We start from the raw sequence: 7,088 nt of genomic DNA on the forward strand, positions 1-7,088 counted from the left end.
AATTCTTTGTTTTGCGGGCGGAAAGGAAGGCGTTTTGCTTCGCAGTGCGCATTAACAAAGCGGGGATGCTTTTTATTTACATCTAGTCAAAAGTGTTACTAATTGTGTTTTAATCACACTAATTTTATGATTCTGATGTCACAGCATGCAGCGATGCAAGCATTTTATTTTAAAAAACGGCACAAATGGGAATTTCTTCTGAATGGGCAATGTCAGCCTGTTCACAAGCGTTTCATTTAATAAAACCACTAGTTTTAATTTAACTAGTTTTTACGCATCTACTGGGGCTTCTTTCACTGTTTGATGCGATCATTTTATTTAAAAATCGGAATGTTGATCTAAGAGGGAGACAGAGCCAGTTAGTTTTCCAACACAGTAAATGGTCACAAATAACATAAAGTCCCCTTTAGAAAATAAATGTTATAAGCAGGCAGTATCGCTCTTTTCAAACTAATTGTGTTTTAATCACGCTAATTTTGTGATTCTGACAATGTCTCAGCAGACACCGATCCATGCATTTTATTTTAAAAACGGGTCAAATGGGAATTTCTTCCGTAAGGGGTTTCATGGTTTCAGAGTAGTTTTTAACACAACAGATGATCGCAAATAACATTCAGCCCTTTAGAAAATAAATGTTATAAGCAGGCAGTATCGCTCTTTTCAAACTAATTGTGTTTTAATCCCACTCATTTTGTGATTCTGATGTCACAGCATGCAGCGATGCAAGCATTTTATTTTAAAAACGGCACAAGTGGGAATTTCTTCTGTACGGGTAATTTCAGCCTGTTCACAAGCGTTTCATTTAATAAAACAACTAGTTTTTAATCTAACTAGTTTTACGCATGCACTGGGGTTTCTTTCACGGATTGATGCGATCATTTTATTTAAAAATCGGGATTTCGGAATGTTGAACTAAGAGGGAGACAGAGCCAGCTAATTTTTCAACACAGTAAATGGTCACAAATAACATTCAGTCCTTTAGAAAATAAATAGGCCTGCTTCTAAAACACGCTGCACATGATGTCACCTTTTCCCCCAAAGCAACCAGTATCGCTCTTTTCAAACTAATCCTGTTTTAATCACACTCATTTTGTGATTCTGACAATGTCTCAGCATGCAGCGATGCATGCCTTTTATTTTAAAAACGGATCAAACGGGCATTTCTTCCGTAAGGGGTTTCATGGTTTCAGAGTAGTTTTTAACACAACAGATGATCGCAAATAACATTCAGCCCTTTAGAAAATAAACGCTGCAGTGATACTTCTAAACAGCCGGTTAATTGTTTGAAATTGTTCAGGATTGCAAAAGCCCACTGTGGGTATCATTTAATTGTTGTGATTCCTTAGGAAAAGGTAAAAGCCGACAGGTGTACCGGTCGGGTGGGGGCCCAACCTATTGTTTAAAGTGGCCGGTATCGGCTCCTTTTGTAATTCCTCGAGAAGGTAAAAGCCCCGCAGATGTACCAGTCATGCAAGTTCTCGCCTATTTTCTGAAGTAGCCAGCAACAGCGGACCCTTACGCCTATCTTGGCCAGTTACACCGGAGCTCAGCAACTGCGTACCCCACCCTCACTGTTTTAAACTTGCACAGCATGGTGATGCCCTGCAGGTGTATCGCCCCCCAGACTTACCGGTCCCCCATCTATTGTTTTTGGAAACACCCGGTCCTATATGAAGCGTTCCTCAGAGCGTGAGACCCTCGCCATTTCGCGTCAGGACCAGCACCGGTGCAGACCATTTTCTACCCACACAGAGCGTTTCTGACAGGCTGGCGTTGCTTATGCATAAGAGAAAAGCAACAATACAACGCGGTTCTCTGCTCCAAGACATCGCGGGTCCTTTACCACGGTAAGCAAGTGTGTTAGCCGGCGCTTCATAAATGTCTGTCTGGCAGCGCAGATTATTCAAACTGTTTTTAAAACGTGACTCATTTGTTGTCCAAAAACATTTCCTCTAAATTTGCAAAGTTACTGATTTAAAAATATATTTTTTCGAATTTTTAGTTGGATGTCAAACATATGATAGACTCTTGAGCATATTTGTATAGCAAAATTCACAGTGGTATAACCATAAAAGATGCCCAACTGTGCACCAATGCACTCTAATGCAAGCCTTTAAACTGCATGCTGATAAGTGCATGAAGTATACCTCAATAGCTGAAAAGAGTCTGCATCCATAATTTGTGGATCTATTGATTTGTTTTTAATGTGGCACTTTTTTCACAAACTGCAGATGATGAAATCCTCTTTATTTGAGAAAGTGTCCCTAAGCTACTGCGGCTCATACTTACTGAGTTCCCTAGCTACTTCTTTACTATGTCAGTAAACTTTTTGAACAAGGCAGGTATAAGGCAGGTATCGTAGATTTAAAGACACATCTTAATTGAAGCAAAGGCAAAAAATTGGAATGAATTTTATGTGGCTGTTCATATTAAAGCCATCAAAGAGTGAAAATCCAAAAAAGCTGCTGCAGTCCTTTGTATTAATGATCTCTCTCTCTCTCTGTGTGTGTGTGTGTGCAATGCTGCGTGTGCTACTATGTGAGTGCGTGTGTGTGAGTGCGTGCTCGCAGAACGAAGGTCAAGACAGGAGCTTTTTTTTTTTTTTTTGAATGCATCTCCAAACAGCTTTTTTTTTTTTTTAACAAGAAGTGTAGCTCATACATTGCAATAAATGCATTCTGCTACATCTGCTAACGAGAGAACATGTTTTTTCATCATAAAGACTGTGATATGAAGCATTGTTAAAGTGTCACCTCAGTAATGCTGCTGAGGGAAACAAGTGTTGACTCATTTCTTTTTAAATACATGACTTAAAACACTAAAATCTAATTTCAGGGGTTTATTTTAAGTTTACAGAATATAACAGCTGGTAAGACGATGAGTTTTACTTCTCACTGTCCGTGTTATGTTGTAGTATCCATTGTCATGTATGCTACTTTGCTCTGTGGACTGTAAAATGTTTCATTGTATTCATGAAATAAACCAGACTTTCAATGTCTGAATCTTTTACCGTTTTTTCTGCTTTTGTTCACCCCAAGTTGACAAAACCCACAGACATCCTGAGTTAACTCACTAAAATGTGGAGCAATCTCAGTGTATTTAGCTGCTTTTACCCTAAACACAATCAGCTGACTGTGAGAAATGTCTGTAGCCCTCACTTTGGTCATTATGAATGTTGAAGGAGATTTGTTCCATAGACACCTTATACTAGTGTTTCCTACACTTAATCCAACACTACTATGTTCTATTTAAATCCAGATTTCTTTTATAGCGTGCAATGAAATTTGTTAAACCATCGCTTAATGGGACAGAAGTACAAGTTGCTCTTTACTAGCACATTGTAGATAAGTTTATTGCTGGACAACACAGCTAGCAGCCTCACATTCTCTTTAGATTTTTGAAGTTTTGTGTGTAATGGTTTAGTCTCTCACACCTTACCCTTTTCTCACCAGTATCACAACAGTATGACTCTCAAAGTGCGGCTCAGTAAACAAACAAGGACTCTGAATTCAGAACAGAAATATACAGTTGGAAGATTAATGATTGCATTTTTTTTATGATGCGTAGTAAACTACCCCCTCTTCTTCTTCTCTGTGTTGATGTTGTTCATGTGCGTGTGCGTGCGTGTGTGTGAATGCCTTAGAAGTCAAAGTATACATTAGCCATACTTACAAAAAACATTTTTTAATTTCATTTAGAAGTGAGATTCTAAGTTGTAAGAAGAAATCTTATGCTCAGCCAGGAGTATGTTTCCCCACTTTCACAATGCTAAGATGTCAAATCCGTGATCCAACAGATGGTTTGTCACACGCGGGCAAGAAGGGCAAGCCATCCCTTACTCACACAACCTCACACACTATAGATTTTTAAAGTTCTTTTGTACAACGGTTTAGCCACAGTTATAACTTCTACTTTTGATAAAGATCACTCCCTCGGCATATTTCACAAGAAATAAAGCATCTTTACTGGGATATTTATTGTCAAACTATGCGATTTTCCAAATGTGTGTGGAGTAAAATGTTGTGACCAAGAATCATTCAGGATTAACAACACAAACTGTTTTGATAGCAGAAACAGTCTGCCTTATAGTTCCCATACTTTACTGCTAGTTTTACAAACACATTCTTCTTCATGTCTGTTTACATGGTTTTTATGAATCTGGTTTTCAATAGTACAACCAACGTCTAATTTTTCCCTGCTCCCCAGTATAAATGCAAGAATTTTGCAGGCTTTATTGAAACTGTCACAATTTAACACTCAACGCCATAAACAGAGTTGATCCATGTCTCTATGGACACTGTTTCATACATCAAAAGCTCTGAAAATCACTTTTAAAGTAATGTAGAACATGATCTCTCTCACTCTCAGCATCTCTTAAAACCCCACCAAACTGACCATCACCTCTAAACAAGGCGGTTAGTTTATAGGGTTTTTTTTGTTTGTTTGTTTGTTTGTTTTGTTTTTTATCAGGCGCAACACCATGTAACGCGTGGATGTTAGACTCTTTTACCAGACCATATTGCTAGCCCAACCACCAGGCTCAGGGTTTCTGAGCTCTAACCCTGGCTGCCAAATGTGCCTCTGACCCTCTTGTGCCTTTTCACCACCAGACTAAGTTAGTAGTCTCACCTACTAATATTATTTTATTATAGCACAATATTCAGCTTGGTTACTACTTTGACTTTCTTACTTTGAGCACATTTCTGAGCCAATACATTATCAAACTTTTACTTGAGTATTTCTGACACTAGCAGCTATACTTCTACTTAAGTAAAAAATGCCCGTACTATCGGTATATAAAGCTGTCTGTAATTCTTGAACAGTTCATGCAAAAATTATAAATTAAACCTACACCACAGCTAACTCTTCTTAATAACCAATAACAGGTGTATTTCTTAGATCTAATGATACAGCCAAAACACTCTGCTTGTATAATGCCATATTCTCTCCCAGCGTACCCTTGTCTCACAACAGGGTGATTCCCAAAGTACAACTCAATAAACAGAGACTCTAAAACCAGAACAGAAAGATAAAGTTGGAAGATCAAAGATTAAGGTTTGTGTTTTTATAGCATAAAGTAAACTGTCCCCTTGTCTTCTAGGCCTTGGCGTGCGTACCTTAGAAGTCAGATTATACATTAGTCATACTTCCAAAAACATTTTGAATTCCATTTATAACTGAGATGTCAAGCTGTTATCAGACATCTTATGCTTACCAGGAGCAAGTATCCCCAACTTCAAAACCTTAAAGTGTCAAATTCACAAACCCAACATGGGCTCATTCAACACAGGGGCCAGAAGTGCATGTCACCCTTTACTGACACACTGTAAATAAGTTCAATACATGGCAACGCAGCTAACAGCCTTGGAAACGCTTTACATGAAATAAAACTTTTTAGAAAACCCTTTACAAGAATAAATGTGATGATGTGTTTTACCTGAATCAAATGTATTTGTTCATTTACTTGAAATAAAACTTATTTTGGAAACCCTGTACATGAAGTAAAAAGTATCGTGTTGTAAGTTCTGGCATTAATATTTCCAGCTGATAAGGAGACGTATTGCATTTCAAACGCTTCATATCCTACCCGCCCTTTAAGATCATCCTACTTCCAGATCAAGCCCCACCTTCTGTTATTTTAAAACAAGACCGCCGTCTCATTCCTCCAAAACCTTTTTTATCTCAAAACAGCGAGAAGGATGGACTGTGCACCCCTGCGTCACACTGAGGAGGAGGACAGTTCCTCGGACAGTTCCTCGGACGAGGGCTCATTAGTACCTGACACGCCTGGTTACTATCGCCCCTTGGAGAAGCAGCAGCAGCAAGCCATCGAGCTTGACGGTCGGGCATCTTCTTTATTCATCGATACCGTGAAAACAGCTGTGTATCACCTAGTCAACCTAGTAATCAACAAGTACCTCACTGACGAATGCAGCGGCTGTAAGTTCGATCACCCCAGCCAGAGACAGCATGAGTGTATGCAAGTCTTGGAGGATGACTTTTACGCTGAAAATTATTACAGCATCAGAAAAAGACTCCTCACCCCTCGTTTCATTCCTTCCATTCAACGTCTGCTGATTGTCCGCAACATCAAAATGGACGACGTCAAAGTCCGCACGGTGGCGGAGACTCTCTTGCACTAACTGAAATCAGTAAGGAAAGTCTTTGACGCCATCGCCGAGGCATACGACAATCTGATGGGGTTGGACGTGGTGAAAATCGGACAGCTACGGTTGGTCACAGAGTGTTACAAAGGAGGCTGCTAATGTTTTCTCTGAAACACTGATTCTTTCAAAAAAACAAAAACAAAAATGTATTGTACCGTATCTTTCAAACAGCTACCCTGCTTATTTTTTTTCAAACAAGCATCCAGATTTTTCTTTCTTAAAATGTGTAACCTGCATTTTACCACATTTTTAAAAGCATGTATCCTTTTTCAAACATGTATCCTACATTAAGCGCATTTTTAAAACATGTATCCTGATATATGGCCACCTTTCCAAGGCCCTGAGAAATTACCCAAATCACTATGGGATAAGGATGGGGACTTACCCTATGTACCCACGTAAACGGTGATGAATTGTGAAGCTACAGTTCTTTTCTGTAAAAAAGCATTTTTATTTTGTATATAAATAAAATGTTGATGTTATGCGACGGGATTGTGTGCTTCAATTTTACATATAATGTGCCAAATCACTACAATGGATGGCTCAAGACGATGTCGTCCAGAGTAAGGATCTTATTAGACAGTGTTTCCAAGATTTTCAAGTCCCATTACAATAACCTCAGTTTTATCTGAACTTAGTAGCAAAAAAATTAAAGCTCATTATCTATCTAAAACATCCCAACTGTTTAACCAATAAAAGTGGGTATCATCTGCATAGCTGTGAAAATGTATGCTATGCCTTCTAAAGCATGTATAATGTAAACAGAACTGGTATTAGCACAGAAGTCCTTGGAGCTTCATAATTAACCTCAGTGTGTGTGAAGAGGACTCTCCATTTAATGATAACTGTAATAAAATGTTATGGTCAGCGGTATCAGATGCTGCAATTTGGTCTAGCAGGAAAGATTTCAACATTTCAATA

The sequence above is a fragment of the Pelmatolapia mariae genome, linkage group LG17 (genome assembly GCF_036321145.2).
Source record: "Pelmatolapia mariae isolate MD_Pm_ZW linkage group LG17, Pm_UMD_F_2, whole genome shotgun sequence".
Lineage (NCBI taxonomy): Eukaryota > Metazoa > Chordata > Actinopteri > Cichliformes > Cichlidae > Pelmatolapia > Pelmatolapia mariae.